Source organism: Cervus elaphus, chromosome 30 (genome assembly GCF_910594005.1).
Source record: "Cervus elaphus chromosome 30, mCerEla1.1, whole genome shotgun sequence".
NCBI classification, from domain to species: domain Eukaryota; kingdom Metazoa; phylum Chordata; class Mammalia; order Artiodactyla; family Cervidae; genus Cervus; species Cervus elaphus.
In genome coordinates this window covers 74,553,146-74,576,379 of record NC_057844.1, presented here as the reverse complement: position 1 = coordinate 74,576,379, position 23,234 = coordinate 74,553,146, and the positions used below count along the sequence as shown (strand labels likewise).

The window sequence follows — 23,234 nt, the reverse complement described above, 5'->3', positions numbered from 1 at the left end:
ATCTGGTTAGTGAGGGAATTTCTACTCCTATGATTTACATAATCTGGCTAACTAATGTATCATTAATTCAAATCTTTGTCGGTACTGCTCATTATAATACCAAATGTCTTAACAGAATCTGTAATTATTCTCAGATAATCAAAAGCTCTTACTGTCTACCTGTGACAATGACCAAATTGTGGCAAAAAAAAAAAAAGGCATCCTCTGTGAACTTGTCTAAAGCAACCAGTGATATTCTGGGTAGACATTGAACAATTATTTAACAATGTATTATACTCTCCTGGTGGTTCAGTGGTTAAGAGTTTGCCTTGCAATGCAGGGGACACGTGTTCCATCCCTGGTCAGGGAATTAATGTGTGCCTCACACATTCTGTGAGGCAACGGAGCCTGTGCGCTTGGGAGCCCACATACCACAACTAGAGAGCCTGGGCATGGCAACCAAAGATCTCACATGACACAAGGAAAATCCTGCCTGTCACAACTAAGACCGGACACAGCCAAATAAATAAATACAAAGAAACATTAAAAAAAAAAAAAAGAATGTATGAAAAACTAAAAGTCTTTAATATAATTTAAATGCTTACTATTATTTTTTCATGATTACAAAAGAAAAAAAAAAATACTCATTTCTGACCATCACAACCTTAAGAAGCCTGCCCCAGCTGCCCAATCTATATGGTTGGCCAAAATGTTCATTCTGAATTGTTGTAACATAGTCTAGAAAAACCCGAATGAATGTTTTGGCCAACTCAATACTTAAAACCCTTCAGAGGGCATGAGTTCATGCATCTGACCATCCGGTCTCCTAAATCTTGTTCCCAGTCAGTGAGGACATCTCCACCAGCCAGCAGTCAGCAGGCTACCCAGTCCTGCTCTCTTCCGGGGAAGACAACAGTAAATGGTCATGCATCACACAACAGGTAGAAGAGGAAGTAATCTCTCTACCACCCCGGGGAAAGGGATGCTGGGAAGCCGATGGAAGTCTGACACCCACCTCTATGGGCCATATCAGTTTGCAGTCCACCTCGAGTTTCAAACCTGGAAATGTCCTGTTGAAGTTGTTGTTCAGTCGCCAAGTCGTGTCCGACTCTTTGCGACCCCATCAATTGCAGTATGCCAGGCTCCCCTGTCCTGTCCTCCTGTATCTCCTGGGGTTTGCTCAACTTCATGGCCATTGAGTCAGTGATGCTAGCTAACCATCTCATCCTCTGCCACCCCCTTCTCCTTTTGCCTTCAATCTTTCCCAGCATCAGGGTCTTTTCCAGTGAGTCGGCTCTTTGCATCAGGTGGCCAAATGCTTCAGCTTCAGCATCAGTCCTTCCAATGAATATTCAGGGTTGACTTCCTTTAGGATTGATTTCGAGTTGGTTTCCTGATGAAGTGTTAGTGGCTCAGTCATGTCAAACTCTTTGGGATCCTATCGAGTGTAGCCCGCCAGATTACTCTGCCCATGGGATTTCACAGACCAGAATACTGGAGGGGGTAGCCATTCCCTTCTCCAGGAGATCTTCCCAACCCAGGGATCGAACCTGAGTCTCCTGCACTGTAGGCAGATTCTCTCCTGCTTGAGCCACCAGAGAAGCCGCCAATGTTGAAGAGGCCAATGCTTTTCCTGAACCACACACAAGGTTAATGTCAACTAAAGTTGAACCCACTTGTTGTATCTTGAAAAGCCAGGACAAGCACTCCTATCTGACACTACAAACAGTTCTGAAGGATGGCTACTCAGAAACTCATCTCTAGGAACTGGTTGCGGGGGGGCGGGGGGGGGGGGGGGGGTGCAGTGTGGTGGTCTTCAAAGGGCCAGTTCAGCCTTCAATGCCCTCAAGTTCACAGTCAGGGCTGCAACAGACCCTCAAGTAAGCTTGGCCAGTTCAGGCCTAGTCACGGCACTAGGGCATCATCATAAGCCTTTCACATATCATGCCCTCACCTCGATATCTTGAAACTCCTTTCATTCAACAAGTGTTTATTGGGTCTTTCTTACAAGAACTGTTCTAGACATTCAGGAATGAAATAAGGTCCCTGCCCTCAGGGGTCCTGCCAAAACATGAAAGTCTCACCAGAAGAGTCCACAGGCCATGAAGGATGACCAATGGCCAAGTTCAAGCTGGTAATACTGCCAACCCAAGTTCACCAGAACACATACTGCACACATTGGAAAGAACTTCAGAGCTTGGAGATAATTGTTTTCACAGCTCAAAAGACCGCATCTGAACACTTTCCCCCTCAAGTTTTGTAATTTATTTTTCTCAAGTCACAACTAACTGTCTTAATGATTTGATGGGCTCCCTTAAGAACATTCAACACATGTATGCTATATTTAATAGTAGGATTTAAATAAAGGTAAAAAACCGATGGACAAAACTTGACCCAAACTCTGGTCATGGAAATTACATCAGCAAGAGGAAAATGGGAATAAGAGAACTAACTTTCCATTTCTCCATCAAACCTCTCCATGAGATTATTTCAACAGTCAAATGGCTTTTGCAAATATAATCTCCAGCTCCACATGGTATCCATCCAACTGCCCAGAATAAAACGTTTTTGCCTCAACTTCCTAATTATTTTCCTGGATTTTTACTAGGATCTGTGCTCTTCTGATTAATTTTGCCTACATCTGCCTAGTGACAATATTACAGAACACTCCCACCAGCGCATGGCCCTTTCTAATTCTGTGTTCAATCACGTCTCGCTGGTAGCCTGAAACTGGCCACAGTGGAGATATTTACACCACAGGAATCAGTGAATGCTTTGAACCAGAGTGCTGTTCTTGTTTTTGCTTTTCAAGACAGCTGATCATTAAACAGTTCTTCCACATTCAAAGCACCTCATCAAAAACTTATGTACCTTAAAAAATAGTCATAAACTGAAAGATCACCAATTGTTAGCCAAAAGCATAAAATGAATTTTGCTTCAATCCACAAAAGCAGAGGAGGTTCAGCAACTGAAACAATCTTTTAGAAAGATGAATTTCTCACAAATTCTTAGGTCTTATAAGTACTGAGATATTCTAAAGGCTCCAGAGCTCTCCTACCCACAGCCATCACAGGGAAGAGCAGATTGATCTTTACAAATCTAGGAAATAACATTTTGGTATCTTTTTTCCTTCAAATATTTTTTAATGCACCAGTCCATACTTTTCTAAGAAGCAAAAACAGGGATCATACCACACACCCTGTTTTATAAACTGCTTTTAAATGTAAATCTAGTGTGAGTAATTTTCCATTGATCAAATAATCTCCCATACCCTTATTATAGCCTGGACCTTTAAAATGACAAGTTAAAATAGTTTTTGAAAGTGAAGGAAGGGGCTTCCTTGGTGGCTGAGAGGTAAAGAATCTGCCTGCCAATGCAGGAGACACAGGTTAGACCCCTGGTCTGGGAAGATCCCACATGCCGCAGAGCAACTAAGCCCATATGCCACAATTATTGAGCCTATGCTCTAGAGCCCGAGAACCACAACTAATGAGCCCATGGGCCGCAACCAGAGAAGCCTCAGGCCCCAAAGCCCATGCTCTGCAGCAAGAGAAGCCACCGCAGTGAGAAACCAGGGCACCACCCTAGAGAGAAGCCCCCGCTCGCCACAACTAGAGAAAGCATGCACAGCAATGAAGTCCCAGCACAGCCAAAAATAAATAATAATGAAAAACACTGCGGGAAGATTCTTTTCAAGGTGTAAGAAATAAGAGAATGGGAAAAAGGAGAGTGGATGAAATGCACACGAGTAGATGTTTCGTTGTCCTTCCCACCCCAGCCTTGACCTTCAACATCTCCCACACATCAGCCCTTTTAGCAGATAGCTCAGCCTCATTCAAATATGAGTCTATAGGGAGTAGGAATGCAAGCAAGAGACAGGTAATAATATGCACATGTAAAAACAATTAGCAGGAGCAGGGCTACATTAGGAAAACGCAGGACCCCTTTGTTCAGGAATTATTGGGAATTTCAAGACAGTGATAGCAGAGTGTGATCTAAGCGTAGGGCCCTGAGCAAATGTACAGATCACGTGCCCAGGAAGCTGGCCACTGAAATCAACAAAGGTAACAGACTCTGAGGTCAGAGGAAAAAAACAGTTCTCCCTTGTCTACAAAATACTCAAGGTAAAATTGTCTCGCTAAAAAAACAGGCTCAGTGATGAGGTAAGAACTGGATATCATTTATCTAAGAGATTTTAAATGGACTGATAAGGCTGAAGGGATGGAGTTTTGGTGCTAGTGGTAAAGAACTCACCCACCAATGTAGGACACCTAAGAGATGCGGGTACAAGCCCTGGGTCAGGAAGATCCCCTGGAGACAGAAATGGCAACCCATTCCAGTATTCTTGCCTGGAGGATCCCATGGACAAGAGGAGCCTGGCAGCCTATGGTCCACAGGGTCGCACAGAGTCGGACATGAGTAAAGTGACTTAGCAACCTAAGAGGTTTTAAATGGACTGATAAAGCTGAAGAAATGGAGTCTATTAATTTATTTTTACATGAAACAAAGATGAATATTTTCTAATGATTAAAAAGTACAATTCACAAAGAAGATACACATCATAAATCATTAGATACCTAATAGCAGAGAAATAGATACATAAAGCAAAAATCAGAAAAAAATATAAGGGAAAGAAAAATATATATATATAATCATAGTGAGACATCTTAACATTTCTTCTGAAAATAAAGAATGGAGTTTTAAAAAAAATTATAGGGGACTTCTCTGGTGATCCAGTGGTTAAGAATTCGCCTTCCAATGCAGGGGACGAGGGTTCAATCCCTGGTCAGAGAACCCAGATCCCACATGGTGCAGGGCGACCGAGCCAGCACACCACAGAGAGCCCAAGCAGTAACTAAAGAAGCATGCGTGCTGCAACGAAGACCAAACACAGCCAAAATACAAAATAAATGAAAAAATTATAGAATGGAAACCACGTAACTGCACCAATAAAGCAGACGGTAAGCAACTGAAAGCACAAAGGCACACAGGAAGCAAACTTGAGGAAATGACTCTAAGTAGAAAGAAACAATCATGGCATAAATGATTGCAATAACACACACAGATTTGGAAGACAAAGGATCCAGAACACAACAGCTACCGTTCTTGAAAAGTCAAGACAATCCAAAATACGTACAAGGTGTTAAAAGGTCTAACCATGAAAGACTTTCTGATAAGAAGACAGACCTGACGCTGCAGATACTGTGGTACAAGAAGCCCCAGGAAAGTGACATGAAATAGCCAGTGCTCAGGGAGGCGGCTGCTGCTGCTGCTAAGTCGTCTCAGTCGTGTCCGACTCTGAGCAACCCCACAGACGGCAGCCCACCAGGCTCCCCCGTCCCTGGGATTCTCCAGGCAAGAACACTGGAGTGGGTTGCCATTTCCTTCTCCAGTGCATGTAAGTGAAAAGGGAAAGTGGAGTTGCTCAGTCGTGTCCGACTCTTAGCGACCCCATGGACTGCAGCCTACCAGGCTCCTCCATCCATGGGATTTTCCAGGCAAGAGTACTGGAGTGGGGTGCCATTGCCTTCTCCGCTCAGAGAGGCTAGTCAAGCTTAAATTCCAAAAGAAATGAAAGAACCCAGTGGGCATGTCCAATGGAAAAAGCTAGTCAGATGCAAGAGAGAAAAACATTAACCTGGCCTCAGCCTTCCCCTCCATAAATACCCAATGCTAAAAAAAAAAAAAAGGGAGAGTAATGTTTGCAATTCCAAGGTCAAGAAAGGGTGACCTCAGCACTCAACACTCAAACCGTCTTTCACATATTAAGGAAAGAACCAGCCATTCTGAAGCAGTTCAGAACACAGTATCCATGAGGACTTCAACCTGACGGTGAAATGCAGCCAAACTAGAATGAATCAAAAAACTTTTTTAAAAATCTAGAGAATGGCAAAATCACAGGTAAGAGACTGGTGATAAGTCCTGAATCCGTGGGAAAAATGGACTAGGGAAAAGAGCTATGGAAATTGTGGTATTAGAGCAGAAAACAAATGCAACAATCTTTTCCATTTTAAAATTCATAATTCATAAAAAAAAAACGAACTATAGAGCAGGGGGGCATAAGATCAGTGCTAATATTTTACTTTCAAAGCAGGAGTCAAAATGTCTCCATCTGCAATAAATAGTGTATAAGAAATTGTTCTAATCCCAACATCTTTTCTTATAGTTTCTTAAAGATACTTCTAATCTCTGTCTTGGTGAGGAGGAAGTCAGCAACTCTTTCAGTCTTGCTTAAATTTCCTTTCCTTTGTTTTAAAGTCAGTTTTATGTTATGTAAATAACACGTATGATAAGATTCCAGCCATCCTTCTCATTTGGCCTGTAACACCTTCCAGATAGAATTTACAAAATGTCAACACAATTTCTAAATAGTGAAACTTGGGGTACTTTTTTATATACTTATTCTTTGTACTATTTTGTATTATTTGACCTTCTGTAACAAGAAAGCTGGAAGGACCGATGCTGAAGCTGAAGCTCCAGTATTTTGGTCATCTGATGGGAACAGCCGACTCATTGGAAAAGTCCCTGATGCTGGGAAAGACTGAAGGCAGAAGGAGAAGATGACGTGGCTGGATGGCCCATTGATGCAATGGACATGAACCTGGGTAAACTTCGGGAGAGGGTGAGGGACAGGGAGGCCTGGCCTGCTGCAGTCCATGGGGTCACAAAGAGTCAGACAAGACTGGGCGACTGAACAACAACATATCACTCCCCTACAACAAGAAGTTAATTTTCAACAGGAAAGAATATCTTATCATTACTACCTAAAAGAGTAAGTTTATCGGTTTTGATCATCTCCATGCCTGCCAGGCAGGCAAAAACCTAAATGTTAGTCTCTATTTCTTATTGTTCCTATTATCTCCCTATCATCGTTGAAAAATCCCTTTCATCAATGAAAAAACTGAAAGCCAGAGTAGGTAAGTAATCCACCAAAGAGCACCCAGCCAGGATGTGACCTCAGATCCCCAGCAGGTGGGCTGACACAATTCCTGGAGTTAACTTTGTTTCATTCAGTAGATGTGTCTGTGCCTACAGCAGCAGGGAGAAGTCTGATCTACAATGAAAAGGATACTCATTCATGTCTGGCGGTTTCAGAAACTGACACAACTGTTAGAAAACAAACCAGAAAGAGGTATTCAAGAGTCCTTAAAATGCTTATATATTTTAACATGGTAATTCTATTTTCAGGAATCTAATGGAAGAAAACAATCACATGGAAAAAGTATATAAATAAAAACACTAAATGAAGCATTACTTCTACTGTCAAAAGTTAGCAATACAATGTCTAACAACAGAAAACTGGTACAATAAAGCATAGTGGAATTATACACGTGATCACTATGCAGGCATTAACATGCATATTACAAAGGAATACTAAGTGTCTTGGGAAAACCCTCAGCAAGTAAAGAGAGCCCTTGAGCATTCCTAGTTAAACAATACAGATTACACTCAGGTACTTACGTCTATTTCCTCGCTAACCAACCCCCCACTTCAATGGCGGTAATCAAATTAAAAAGGTGAGGTCCCACAAAAGGAATCAGAAGAAAAACCCAGAAGGGAATAAGAAGATTTAAGCAGAAACATTTTAAAAGAAAGTGAACTAAATTCTGTTAACTGACGTAGAAGAAAGTTGAACCTATGCCTGTAAAGGAAGATGACAAGAAGCAGCTCACCAAATTCTAAGATGAACCCTGAAAAGCTCAGGATCTGTAGGCACCAGACACCATGAAACCAGAAAGGGTGAACACAGGAGGTCCGGCCGAAGTTTAGAAGATCTCCCAGCCCTGGCAGATGCAGGGCATTTCCCACCTGTGGAAACTGAACCTGGAGGTCCCCAAGGAAAAAAAAATGGGTTCCAACCCATCAGCGTACAAGCTCCATCAACATCTTCAGATTTCTGCCAGCTCCTGCTGAAGTGTTTCACTATTACATATAAACAGCCTGAGGCAACCAGATATTTTAGGAAAGCTTCCAACATGAAAAATGGGAATAAATCAAACAAAGAAAAATCTAGAATTACCATCCTAAAAGAAAACTGACAAATGATCAACAGGTCTTTACATTGATAGCTCATTCATCGGAAGCTCATTCATCTCCCTGGCTCTAATCAGAGATGCTCCGGTACCCAGGAAGAGAAACCCACACACAGCATCTTCACACATCCCACACTGGAGGTGTCTGCGGAGACTCTGCAAGTGAGTTTCAGCTCATCTTTCATACTAGCTGGTAAAGTGACAAAACCTAAATCTGAAAAAAGAAGTCGAGAAATCATATACACTACTTTATGACTACATCTGGTGAATGATTAAGAATTATAATCACACAAAATCATATAAACAAATTATTTTAAAATGTGGAAGATAAACATGAGAAAAATAAGTTAAAATATTTGAATATGATCACCTCTAGGTATTAGAAATTAGTTTGTATCTTACTTTTTCTTTGTATTTCTTTGCATGTGTGCTTTTTATTTTCTGCCTTGAGCACATATTACTTTTAAATCTTTTAAAAGTATGTGTTTCAGAATAACCTCTATTGCAAGGGCTTCCACAGGAAACTATCGGAATGTGTTGAAAAAGGAATACTAGGTGAGGGAGTTGAAAGGCAAATGAAGAAGAGCCTTTCAAGAAACTCATCTGAGAGTGAGAAATAGGTCAGAGGGGAAGGTCTGGGAAAGAAACTTGTCCGCTCACTATTTTTTAAAATGAGAAAGACAAGTCTGTTCACAAAGTAGGAGGAGAAGCCAGCTGAAAAATCTGCCTCTTCTGGGGAGATTTCCATCTCTACCTTAAGATGGCAACTTATTCCTCTCCCAAGGTAAACACAACCGTGCCAACTGAGTTATTTACAGGGACTCTGGGGGGAATTATATAAATTTTCAGAGAAGCTAACTCATATCTCAACTTTGGCTGTGAACTCCTTGAAGATGGAAGCCATGTCTTATACTTCCTGTTTTTGAATGGCCCACAAAGCAGGTCCCTACTGGTTGATTAGCAAAAATGAACTACATCCAACTGCCCAGCCATCTGTTACTCAAACACCTGCTACAGAAATCTTCAGCAACACCCTCAACCTGACTTTAACCTTGAACCACACCCATTCATTCATCCACTGACCCAGGTTCCAATCAGAGGTAGGTCGTGGGATCAGCAGCCACCCAGATTTCAAATCACAGCTTGACGGATTACCGGCTGTGTGATTCTGGGCATGTTGCTTGACCTCTCTGGGTTTCCGTTTCCTCCTGGGTGATAGTATCTACTCTTCAATCCTGTTTTGAGAAAACAAATTAACATTGTAGCGCGCTTAGAAGCATGCCTGACACACAGCAGGCACTCTGAAAGTGTTGGTTATTATTATTCAAGGAGGGAAAGTGGCAATCGGACAGGAGACAAAGCCGACAGTTCAAGTGCTCCATAAAAGTAGGTCACTCTGCAGAGCTTTCTCTGAGAATTGTCTTTGCCAAAGTTAACAGCACAATACTTCTGCACAATGACTCACTGGTCCTCTCCTCCCCTCATCCCTCAGTTTCTGTCAGTTCTGTCAAAGGCTTATTTTATTCACTTTCAAGCCTTCCAAAAACATTTGGAGTCTGCACAAAAGAAGAAATATGAAACTTTCAGGCAGCGATAAGCAGAAATTCTAAGCTGCTGCTCCAGGATTTCCCTGCAACTCTGACTAGAGTCCCTGCCACACACTACACATGTGTTTGAGAATTTCTGAAGCGTGCTAGACTCAGCTACACCCCTGGAACTTTCTCCGGTGCTTCAACCTTTGAGAACATTCCAGAGAAACACTAATATATGGACATATTTATACATACAAATATGTATTTTAAATACATGTTCCTCTACTTTAAAATACTGGAATGTCTTATTAGTGATTCATTCGCAAAATTACAGCAGAAAGGGCATCTCCGCAAAGCATTGCTGAATTTGATACTTTGGTTGTTTGACACTTTGGTTGACCAGTTTAAGGCTCGTAAACAAAAGCTGACCACATTTCGGTCAATTTCCTTGTCTCTACTCTGTGTATTTTTAAGGTTTGAAATAAACATTCTGTAATTGGAAAGAAGCAAGCCTGGTCTTGAGTGAAATGCAGGTGTCCATAGGTGGTTGCGTCTTTCCCAACACCAGACTCCAAGATCGTGGCTATGGTGAATCCCTAGCTTCAGGTTCAACAACTGCAAACAGGACTGGCACCATCTTTGTCACAGCGAATGGGGGAGGGTGCAGGGGTCCAAAAAGCAGATCTGCCAGGATACAGAAACTCTTACTTTAAAATTTTTTTTTACCCTTTTTTTCTTAAAACTATGAAAGTATGGTAACACATTTACAGGAGACTTGGAAAATACAGAATAAGGTTACATATATTTCCACTATATGATACAATTATTTTTTAAATAGGTAAGTTAAGAGTTTTACTTGGAGTTTTAATACCAAACTCTCAAAAATTAATAGAATGAATATATAGAAAAGTAGGATATAGTAGACCTGAAAAGCACCATGAACTAGTTCAACAGTATTTATACAATTTTCATACAACAGTAAGATACAAATTCTATTCAAGTTCCCATAGATTGTAAACCAGAAGACACTAGAACATATCCAGGGATATAAAACATTCAAAAATTTCAGAGTCTAAAGGTATTAAAATCATACAGTCTGTTTTCTTATCACTATGGAATTATGTTAGAAATCAATATCAAAAAAATACTTGAAAATAGCCCACATATTTTCAAGTGCAATGTGACACTTACCAAAAGAGATCTCTGACTTAGCCATTGAAAGCCTCAATAGTTAGAAGACTGAAAAAACAGAGGATGATTGCAAAGAAAACATTTAAATAAGAAATATCAAAATGAGAAATTAATATCAAAGGTACTTTAAAAACCCCACGTAACTGGAAATTAAATGTCCACTTTTAAATGACGGGTGTATCCAAGAAGCCATAACAAGAAAAACTAGAAAATATTTGGAACAATAAAAATGAAAAGAGCATTTATCAGAATTTGTTGCATGCAGCTAAAGTGGCTCAAAGCAACTGAATACAACAAAAACTAACTCTGCTTCTTTCACTGATTAAAGTCACACGTAATGAATGGTCAACAGAGCCTTCTGATCACACCCAGCTGAGAAGGCTCTGGCCAAGGCAAACAGTGCTTGGATGCTTTCCTGAATTTTCAGGAGAGGTGCCCCCTCCTACCTCCACCCATAGCCCCCCTGACTGTGGGATTCTGGTTACAATCCTGCTGAAATCCTGAAAATAGCTCACAGGAATGCGTTCCAGGGTTGCAAACCCCTTAGGGGTCCAAAGACTCCAGGTTAAGAGGCAACATCCCAGAGTAAATGAAAATCAAAACCTGAAGACCTTTCACCCAGGTTGATGGATATCCTAAAATATACAACATTGCTTCTCAGAAATTTGCCCAAGTACCACCTGAAATGGAAGGCGAGCCCTGGAACGATCTGCCACTGACTTTTCTATTTATGCCAACTGCCCATAAAAATTCTACTCCTGCTTTGCAAAGACAGAGCTCAGGAACAAATGACCTAATTAAGCAGGAGATTTCCTGGCTTACAGCTACGAAGAAGACTAAAATGCAATGAAACGATGCTGAATTTGAAAGGGGTTGTAAGCCAAACCGATTGAGCGAACTGGGTTTGCTTTTTTTCTTTTTGATATGTGTGTACCCAACACCATCGGAGCTCAAACCGGGAGCGTAACAGCCATCCTTAACCACTTTTATTTATGAAGCAACCAGGATGTGTTATTTCCCCCACTTATCTGCTGCACATTTTTCAAAATGTGATTATGCAGCACTCTGAATGCCTCTTCTTGGCACATTTAGTCGGCCTGCCTTTGCTAGGGGTTGTTGCCAACGCAACGCAATAGAAGGGGTTTGCTGTCTCTCACCCCAGCTCTCAGAAATGTGCTCAATTACCCCATACTCTCACCAGGTTCTAAACTCTCCACCCTCTCTGATTCTGCACAGATGTTCAAGGAAAAAGATTTTTTTTTTTTTTTTTTGCTTTAAACGAATGTCAAGAGCCTGGCACAATACTGTACAAAGAAATGCACAAGTCAGCACTGTTCAAAAGCTGGTTATGAGTTCACTTCCTCCTCTTTCCAGCTTCTCCACGTCCCAAAAAATAAACATGGGAACGATCATGTTTGCCCAAGGTCTAAAAAAAAAAACAACCAGGAAGTGCGCAGGTGACAGGCTCACAGGTAATTTTTCTCGGCTCCTTTATGCTGAACTTTAAGGAGGTGGGTGGTAGGTTAAGGGCGCTTTGCCAGAGGCAATCCTGGTTCTTTTGGCTACCCCAACGCCCGCCCCCCCCGGGAGGTGAGGTCATGGGGAAATTCCAAGGGGGTCACATAACTGCTCCAAGGAGCCTGAGACCATTCCCATCCCCCATGCCCACCCCCATGACACCCTATTTTCGGAGCTGTGTTGATTCTGCCAGTTTCTCTCTCCTTCCCAGCACTTCCTCCCTGGGGTCACCTAGATCTCCCTCGGCGGCCAAAATTAAATCAGTAACTGGATTCCAACTTGGAAACGTCTCATTTCTGGCTAATCAGAACTAGGATTCTCATACTCTTGCATGTCTGGGAGCTATCAACAGTGACAAGTCTCTGTTTCATCCAGGAGAGAACTGCTAACCTGGTGTGAAGCTGGCAAACACCCACAGGGAGAGTGAAAACATCTGCAGTCAAACAATTAAAATCAAAGACAACAACAAGAAACTCTCACACAGACTGATTTTCTGTGTGATGGTGAGAAAACTGAGATAGAAAAATGGGAAGGTGTGTGCTGGTACAAACAGGGGCATGTGTATGTTTGAATGGCAAACCTAGATCATAACAAATCATAGACATTCTGAGACTGATCCATAAATCAGGCTGAATCTGCACCCTTGGAAAATGAAAATTCTGCAGTTTTTTGAACCATTTTGGTCTCATGTATTATTGCTTCTACAGTAAATTTTTTATCATTTTACATTGCACCTTAACAAAACAAACTTTGAGCTGAACATGGCAGATAAACTACATGCCAGCAACACCTCTCCCCCCAAAAACTGAAAGGATAGTAAATGTATCTTTTTAAAAGGACAAAAAATACAGCAGCAGAGACGAGAACAGACAGAACATTCAACTGACACTTGGAGGATGGAAAGCAGACATGTAACTGGTGATTTTGATCATAAACAATGCTCAGAGAGGGTCCAACCAACAGGCCTGTCCTACATTTCTCCACTCTTGAGTCCAGGAGGCTCCCGCTGAAGGGAAAGGTGGGAGACAGGGTGGAACAGAGGGTGAAGGTCCGATACAAAGAGGATGGATCTTGGGGCTGCCAGTCCCCTCCTCCTATCTGCTCCAAGCGCCAGCCAAGAGGCTTATTATCCCAACAAACTGAACCAAGGAGATCACAGATGACAGAAGGCACAGTGAGAAAGTGATGTGATTCGGGGCTGAAAACTCAGAAAGAGACGGTGGGAATAAGGGAGAGTCTACTGACTACCCCATGGGATCCACATCCCCCTCCCTCCATCCTGCTTCCAGATGCTTCCAGAATACTCAGAGCTTATCCCAGCCCGGGCTTATCCCAGACAAGGCTGGTGGAATTTTTCTCTGGAGAACCTGAATGAACACACATACTAACATTTGAGAAGACTAGCTGCTGCTTCATCACTTGAAAGAAACATCAACAATTGACAGGCCTGTCCACATGCACAGAGATTCAGATCTGATTTTTTGTTATCTTACTCTTAATATGTAGTAACAGCCAAGGCTGAGCAAACCTTTACAGAAAGCCTATGAAATGAAAGGTGGAACCAAAACACAGAGAAGGGAAAAAGCCTGGTGAAAACATGCAGACATTACAGGGGGTATAGGAAACAACATATAGAAAGAGATGCCATGAGAAATGTAGCTCTTAGAAATTAATCATATGGATAATTAAATTTGTTAATTAGAGGAAATTTCATAGAAAGTAGAGCAAAAAGTAAATACATGGAAAAATTTAAAAGATAAGCAGGACATCTTCTGGAAGGCCTAATCCTCCAAACATAGGAATGACAGAAAGACAGAATTAAAAGAAAAAAAAAAATTTAATTCAAGAAGTGTCCCAGACTGATAGACAAGGTCTCCATACAAAAAAGAAAAACAAATGCCCAGCATAACTTTTGAAAGGACCCACTGAAATATATGCCAAAAATTGTGAAACTTTAAAATATGGGAAGTGAAGATTCCAAAATGTTTCACAGAAGAAAAAAACTAAATCACATAAACAAAGAATGTTAGAAGACAACAGAGCAATGTTTATAAAATGTCAAAGAGTATCTTCAGTTTTTAATTCCACATGTGGTAAAATTATCAAGCAAATCTAAGCAGACATTAGAGACATTATTAAATGTGACGACTCAAAAGGAATTTAGCTACCTTGCACCTTTCTGAGAAAGCTACTTGGGTATGTGTTCTATCAAAACAATGGAGTAAATCATGAAATTAGAAGATGTATAACCCAGAAAATTGTGATTCCAGAAAAGAAGTGCAGGGCCCTGAATGATGGCTGCGTGCCAGGCTTCGAGTACAACCTATATGCACAAGAGCTGAAAGGTGGGGGCTCCAGACGGTATACACCAGGGGAAACAGATGGGGAAACTGAATGGTCACGTGATGTGCTTTTAAAGTTTGGGAAAAATCAGTTGAAAGAAAACTGGCAGGTCTGTTGAAATTATTTGATAGAAGTTAGCTATGGGTATATTGCAAATCAGGCAAATTTTTAAGACATGAATTATCTCCAGAGAAAACAAAGTTTTTGAAGGAAATAATCACAGGACAGTATGTGACCCAGCAGTGACCACCCAGTGAAAACAACAGGCACACTGACTCATGAGTTATCAAGCACTGTACCACAGCCACGCGGGGAGTGGGAGGGAAGGAGAAAGCTGAGAGAACTCAGCACTGCCCACTGTGCCCTGGAAGTTTTAACTCTTTTTTAAGAAACTATTTATTCATTAATTTATTTTTGGCTGCGCTGATTCTTTGTTGCTGTGTGTGGGCTTCTCATTGCAGTGGCTTCTCTTGTTGCGGAGCACAAGGCTCTAGGCACGCGTGCTTCGCAGTTACGGCACACGGGTTTAGTTGCCCCACGGCACGTGGGATCTTCATTCTCCCAGAACAGGGACCAAACCCGTGTCCCCTGCACTGGCAGGTGGATTCTTAACCACTGGACCACCAGCGAAGTCCCAAACTCCTTTCTAAACAGCCTCTCAACCCATCATCCAATTTCCAGATCTTCCACCCAGCCTACAAGTTCTTCCCAGACACTCAGGGAGGGGTTCCACCAAAATGAGGGGGAGGACGTAACACTGAGAAGACAGAGGCTCCAGAAAACAGATTTCAGGAAGAGAAGTCGGGGGGATTCCTAGGATAACATCAGAGATCCCACACCAGGTAACAGGTAAAGGGGATGGCCAGGGTCACCGAGGGGGAGGTGGCGGGATGCTCACCAGGCCAGAGACAGAGCCAGGCCAGACTGGAGCAACTCAGACCTCCAAACAAATCCCCTTGAGGGCTGGGGATAAAACAGGGACGATCTGAGCATCTGACGAATGTGAAAAAACTGAAAGGGATTCAGGCAGGAGATGAGAATTTTGGAGTGAATGAGGTAACTATACGGAAAATGAAGCAGAAGAAAAGTTAGATAATTATAAAGTCCAGGGAAAGGAAAATTGGGCAAAAATGGAAACTAGCCACCTTTTGACTCTCACATTATTCTTTGAACAAATATAAATTAAAAAAAAATAAACCACAAAGTTCTAGAAGAAGTTATGAGACTTTAAAAAATGCTCTCAGACAGCAGAAGCTCTCTCCAAACATGACCTAGACCCCAGACGCCACAGAAGCAAAGACTGACGAAGTGCAGAGCCAAAAAGCAAAGTACAGAGTAGGACAAAGCATTTAAAATACATTTGACAGAGGGCTTAATCTTCTCCATAGACAAAGGAACTCCTATGTATCAAAATATTTTCAAGTCAATAAATAGAAAAATGGACAAAGGACAGGAACAAGTAGTGGATAGATCCCCCCAAAAATGTCCAAATGGCTCGTCAACATCTGAAAATGTCTCCAACCTCAAAAAGCAGTAAGAAAAACACAAGCGCTAATTAAGAAACCCTAACATCTCTCACTGATCAGATTAGGAAAAGCAAAAACATTGGACACGACTGTGGCTGCTCACTGGAACAGGCAGTTAATGCGATGATTCAGAGGGTTCTCTGGATTCAGACAGCCTGGGTTCAAGCCCTAGTGCACCACTCACTGGAGTTGGCCCTTAGCCAGGTTACATCATCTCTATGACCTCAGTTTCCTTTATCTGTAAAGATGTGATAACCACAGTACTTCTAAGAGTTGCTCTGAGGATTAAACAAGTTAACATCCCTACAGTACTTGAAATAGGACAAAGTAAGAACTATGTATGAGTTAGCAGAACAAACGAAGGCACTCCTGCAGGGCAATGTGGCAATATCTATCTACATTAAAAAGAAATACACCCTTTGACTGCAGACCCCACTTCTGGGGTTTATATTTCAGGTGTACTCACAAAGAGACATCAAGAACCTTCACTGCAGCATTGTTTACTAACAGCAGACTATTTGAAATATAAATGTCTATCAACAGGGACAACTTTACAGGTAATTAAAGGTTCCCCATAAAATGAAATGTTATCTGCCAATAAAAAGTGAGGCAAAAAAAAAAAAAAAGTGAGGCAGATCTGTATATACCAATATAAAATAATCTTCAGGGTGTGTTAAGTGAACAAGATACAACATAATATCTAGTATATGCTACCATTTGTGTTAAATGGCTATGCATAAAATATCTCTGGAATGAAATTTTTTTTTTTTTAATGATGGGAGGTTATCATATAAAAGTCCTACCGGGTTTGTTTTTAACGGGCAAGAATCAAGAATGATTCTTTCCAAAGTGTTGGAAAAGTCTCTCTTCTCACGTTCCCCGTGTAACTTTATTTTCACTATTTGCTCTACAAACCTTGTTCCCACCGCATTGTGTTAAAACAAACTTCAGCCTGACAGAGTTCAAACTGCCGTGAACCCTGAATTATTGGGGTTGAAAACCAAGGCCTGACAGTCCACGTGCAGAGCAGCATGTTCACAATACCTACTTCAGGCATTACAATTTGTCTTAAAGCACTGAGACTGCTTTCACCTCTTTCAATATCAGCATGATATGCCAAATTACAGTACACTTAATTTTTAGAAAGACAAATAACAAGTTCAAAAATAGATTCAAACATGCACTCCACTGTTCACAGCAGCACTAATCCCAATAGCCAAGATGTGGAAGCACCCAATGGACACCTAAAAAGTGCCCATCAACAGATGAACAGATAAAATGTGGTACATATATATAATGGCAGTCATAAAAACGAATGAAATTAAGCCATTTGCAGCAATGTGGTTGGACCTAGAGATTATCATAGCAAGTGAAGTAAGTTAGAGAAAGATAAATACCATATGATATTGCTTATATTTGCAATCTAAAATATATATACATACATGTATAAAATATATATATAAGTGACCTTATTTACCAAAAAAAATAGATTTACAGATGTGGAAAACAAACTTAGAGTTACCAGAGGGGAAAGTATGGTGGAGGGGGAAAGCAGGGAGTAAATTAGGAATTTGGGATTAGCATATACACACTAATGCACATAAAATAGATAACCAACAAGGATCTACCATACGGCACAGGGAACTATACCCAATGTTTTGTAATAACCTATAGTGGGAAAGAATCTGAAAAAGTATATATAAGTGTATGTGTGTGTATCTGAATCACTAAGTCAACTATATTCCAATGGAAAATAAAATTTTTTTTAATTCTTTTTTTGAGTATTTAACCACCTTTCTTTCAAGATTGAAGTATAATTTACATGTGTTAGCTTCAGGGATACAGTAAAGTGATTCAGTTATATACATATATATCTATTCTTTACCAAATCTAAAAGAATTTAAAAATCAAACCAAATTTCAAAGTGTTTTTAGGGTGAATGATACAATTCCTGATGGAACCTCTTGACCTGCCAGACCAGCTCTTTTTCAGAGAGACAGAGGAGACGTTCCTTCCACACAAAACGCCCAGTGGAGGACAGAGCAGGAAGCTACACACTGACGGTAAAGTTCACTCTGCAGCCCTTCAAACAATTAAGAATATGAACTTGTTTGATATTAAACCAAAACCTAAGCTCTATGAAGATTAATAACGCCTCCACTGGGTTCACAGCAGTAGGTAAAAGTGCATCCCAAGGGAAAGTCACCAATGTGTCAGTCTGTTGTGTAATCAAACACCAATCAAAGGAGTCAAGAGATTCAATGAGGAAAAATCAAGACACTTCAGCATAAACCCACACAGAGCACCCCAGACTTTCTGGCTCTTTCAGAAACAAGAGTCCCTGAAATGCTGACCGGTGGGTGTTGGGTAAACAGAGTCCAGATGTTCAACCAACCTTCATGTGGTTAAGACAAATGACACGCCTCCAAAAAAAAAAAAGTATACATATATATATATATATATATATATATATAAATGAACTTATTTACGAAAAAGAAATTGGCCAAAGCCTGAAAGGGAGGGGAGCTCGCCTGGGGGAGAATGCACACGTGTATATATATGGCTGAGACTCTTTGCAGTCCACCTAAAACTATCACAACATTGTTAATCAGCTATATTCCAATATAAAATAAAAAGTTAAAAAAAAAAAAGAAATTGGTCTAGGTAGCCAGCCAATCAACAAATATTCATAGAGGCAAAATATCCACATGACAACCTCCTCATCCTGTCTTCACTCCTCTCCCCCGCAGTCTTAAAGGCGATTAGGTACACTTACTGTTCGTTAAAAAGTAAGACTATTTCTGGAGTTGATGCCAACGGCATTATTCATAGATTCAAACTAGCCAGTAATTTACTCAGAATTCAGCTAAAGAGGGATAATTAAGACTATTAGAAAAGGCCATGCTAGGTTTAATTTCTAGACCACTAGTGTAGGATATCATGGCCCCCAAACAAGTTATTTTTCTCCTCTAGGTGAGCATTTGTTGTTAAGCTCCTGATGTGCAAGGCGTCTCTGCCACTCACAGAACATGAAGCATCTCTAACTTCCCAAAAGGCTTAGCAGGCCTGTGTCTGAGAGGCTGAAACCAAGGCCAGAAGCTAAAGGACCGGATGCTAAAGCAGACAGTGTCAGAGGGTAGTTCAGTTCAGTTCAGTTCAGTAGCTCAGTCGTGTCTGACTCTTTGCGACCCCATGGACGGCAGCACACCAGGCTTCTCTGTCCCCATCACCAACTCTTGGAGTTTGCTCAAACTCATGTCCATCAAGTCAGTGATGCCATCCAACCATCTCATCCTCTGTTGTCCCCTTCTCCTCCTGCCCTCAAGCTTTCCCAGCATCAGGGTCTTTTCCAATGAGTCAGTTCTTCGCATCAGGTAGTCAAAGTATTGGCGCTTCAGCTTCAGCATCAGTCCTTCCAATGAATATTTAGGACTGATTTCCTTTAGGATGGACTGGTTGGCTCTCCTTGCAGTCCAAGGGACTCTCAAGAGTCTTTTCCAGCACCACAGTTCAAAAGAATCAATTCTTCAGCGCTTAGCCTTCTTTATGGTCCAACTCTCACATCCATACATGACCACTGGAAAAACCATAGCCTTGACTAGACGGACCTTTGTCAGCAAAGTAATGTCTCTGCTTTTTAACATGCTGTTTAGAAGGTAGGGTGAGGAGTAAATTTAGATCTGCCATCAACGTGTGACTATAAATTCAAGGCTTTTACAGACCATGGGAGCCCAACAGCTGGTGAGAAGGTCGGCTCAGGTTTAAGAGGTACAAGGTCATTTTACCAACAAGGCCCCAAAGAGGGTCTCAGTTCCCTTCATTCAACAAAGATTTAGTGGCTACTGACGATGGCCACAGCCTGTGCCAGGCAGCAGTGGCACAGAAACGAGCAAACTAAACCAGTGTCCGCAGGTCCACCAGTGAAAGGTGTTTTTGCCCAGCACACACCACTGAGAGGGCAGTCCGTGTTCCTGGATCTCACCCACCCCTTCTTTTGGAAATCCTGCACCACTTTCAACCCCCCAACCTGGCAAGCTGGCGAGCCCCGTAGCGGTATTCACTTCCAGAAGCATCCGTCAGAGTTGGGTGTTTCTGGAAACACTCCTGCTACACTTCTATTTTCTAACTCGCGAGGAAGGCTACACAACTCTGATAGAAAGTGGATCCCAAGCCCCCTCCCCGCAAATGCCATGAGGAAAAAAGAATCTAGAGATAAGACAGGCAGAAGCAGTGAGTCTTCATCGGGCTCCTACATCCTTATAAGGACATTCTGCGAAATCTCCACATGATAAATATTCAAAGGGCAGGTCATCCAGGGACCCCCTCCTCCCCACCGTGAGCCCAACTGCATTCCTCTGAAGAAAGGCCAACAGGAAGTGACCTCATGAGACCTCTGACCTTAATCACGTTAGTTTAAGGACTACTGAAGCAATGTTAAGGGGGGGAGAAATTCACAAAGCAAAAGTTCAAGATATTATAAAGTTGAAAAAATTAAACAGAGCAAAAAAAAATCTAAAAGTTAAGGAAAAGCCTGGATGTTGGTAATGGGGGAGGTAGTGGGTAAGGAAGGGGTATATGGGAACTCTGCTTTCTACTCCATTTGCTGTGGACCTAAAACTGCTCTTAAAATAACCTTTTTTTTTTGTTTTTTTTAACTAAGCAAAGGAAAGAAAACTATGTCAGGCAAATATGAAGAGAACAATCCATGTATGAGTATATGTATGTGTATATTTGCCAAACCACCCTTCTTTACTTTTCAAAGTTTCTACAATGATCCTGTTATTTTTATAATTAAAAAAGAGACACGCAAAAGAAACAAGGTGATTTTTTAAAGCTTTATTTTTAAAAAAAGGGGGGGTGGACTTAGGGAAGCACAGCTAATTCCCATGTGAAATACATCAGGCCAGGCTTATGATCTGTTTGGGTTACCCAAGCCACTCTGCAAGCAACACAGGGGAGAAGCGGGCAGCCATCCCCCTGCCCCGGGCTGGTGCAGCCACAGCCCTGAGCCACACGAGCCCTGCCAAGAGAGCGACGCACTCACGGCCAGGCTGGCATCAGCGCCCGGGAGAGCCTCATGGCACAGGCCCTTTGTCACGTGGCTGTTAGGCTGAAAACAGACCTCCTTCCTGCTGCAGCCCCCAAACATCCACACCGAGAGAGAAAACACCAGGCTCCGAGACTCCCAGAGGCCTTCAGCAGACCTGGGCGTCAGGGTCTCAAAGCTGAAATGCTGTAAGTAACCTTGGAACCAACCACTTGTGTCAAGCAGGGACAGAGCAGAGACTGCAAAGGGCCAAGACGTGTCCTTTAAGACTGGTGACTCGTCCCCCAAAATGTCTCCAAAGGGGAAACAAAACAGTATCACACTGCTGAAAAGGATGCTGAACTGCCCTGAGTCGATCAGACTGTCCTCATTCTGACTCCGGAGCCACTGGCTGCATGGGGTCAAAGTGAGGCAAGTGAGGCAGGGCCCTGGATGTGAAATTTAAGGGGATGCCAAAACTCACAACAACTAAGATCATCTTTTTTTTAATCAATTTTTTAAAAATCAAAAGGTTTTTTTGTTTTTTTTTTTTAAATTCACAATGAACAAAATAACACTGTTAAACAAAGATAGGTACTTTACCATCTGAGCCACCAGGAAAGGCTTGAACTGCGGTGCTGGAGAAGACTCTTGAGAGTCCCTTGGACTGCAAGGAAATCAAGTCAATCCTAATGGAAACCAACCCTGAATATTCACTGGAAGGACTAATGCTGAAGCTGAAGCTCCAACACTTTGACCACCTGATGCAAGGAGCTGACTCACTGGAAAAGACCTTGATGTTAGCAAAAATTGAGGGCAGGAGAAGAAGGGGGCAACACAGGATGAGATGGTTGGATGACATCATAGACTCAATGGACATGAGTCTGAGCGAACTCTGGGAGATGGTGAAGGACAGGGAAGCCTGGCGTGCTGAGGTCCATGGAGTCGCAAAGAGTCAGACAAGACTGGCTGACAGAACAAGAACAAAACAAAGACAGTGTCTGATCCTGAACTTGCAGATCTATCTCACGTCGCCCTAGTCTGGTGTGCCTGCCTACCGCTGTACTAGAAGAAGATCCCTAACTGAGTCACAAAGAGCACGGACTTGAGGAAAGCCCGAGTTCACTGATATGCTGTGTGTGACCGTGGGCATGTTACGCAGTAATCTAAGACACGGCTTCCTCTTCTGTAAAATGGGGACAATACCTTCCTCATTGAGAAAGGGCCAAATAAATGTGCAAGCCCACCGTCTAACACAGTACCTGGTTTAAAACTGGCAGCCCAAATCCTGATTCCAAGAAGAAGCCGAATATGATTCCTAGAAGGACTTCTAGCCCATGCAGGAGACTTTCAAGCAGTTTTCTGGGGATGGGTTTTGATGGGCTATTGGGTTTTCCCTACCATCACTCTGGTGATGGACTTTTCTCTTTTTTTTTAATATTTATTTATTTGGCTATACCAGGTCTTAGATGCAGCAGGCAGGCTCTTTTATTCCTGGCATTCGAACTCTTAGTTGTGGCAAGTGGGATCTAGTGCCCTGACCAGGAATCGAACCCGGGGCCCCGACACTGGGAGTGCTGAGTCTCAGCCACTAGACTTTTCTTATTTGCATCTTCAGCGGGTAGAACTGAGGGCCATTCCTAGCACCGAGCTATGCCCAGGGAAGACAGCAAGTGAGAAAGGAGAATGACGCTACCCTGGTTAGCTCCTCAGGATAAGCAGGAAAGTGGTGCCCAAACAGCATGGCTCGGTGAGCAGACAGACCACCTCTGTGTCTCTCAGATTCTCCTTCCTACAGCAAAGCGCAGGCACTATTTAAATAGAAGGAATCAAACCACCAGGAGAATTTTTCAACCTTCAGTCCTTGCTAAGGTACCTACCACCAAGTGAAAAGCCACTGTTTCCCCGCCACAGGCCTTGACCCTCACCACCAACTGTGGATCTGATAACACCGACTTGGGGATTTCTTTTTAATTTTTAACACCAAAAACATTTTGTATTAGGGTATATATAGCCAATTAACAAGCTTGTGACAGTTTCAGATGAACAGTGAAGGGACTCAGTCATACATAAACATGTATCCATT

At 42.0% G+C, this 23,234-nt stretch overlaps 1 protein-coding gene across 1 annotated transcript in view; it reads right to left on the bottom strand.

The window, feature by feature from the left end:
• Positions 1-23,234, bottom strand: part of FARP1 (FERM, ARH/RhoGEF and pleckstrin domain protein 1) — a 300,786-nt gene that overhangs the window by 262,398 nt on the left and 15,154 nt on the right. The window lies entirely within an intron of this gene.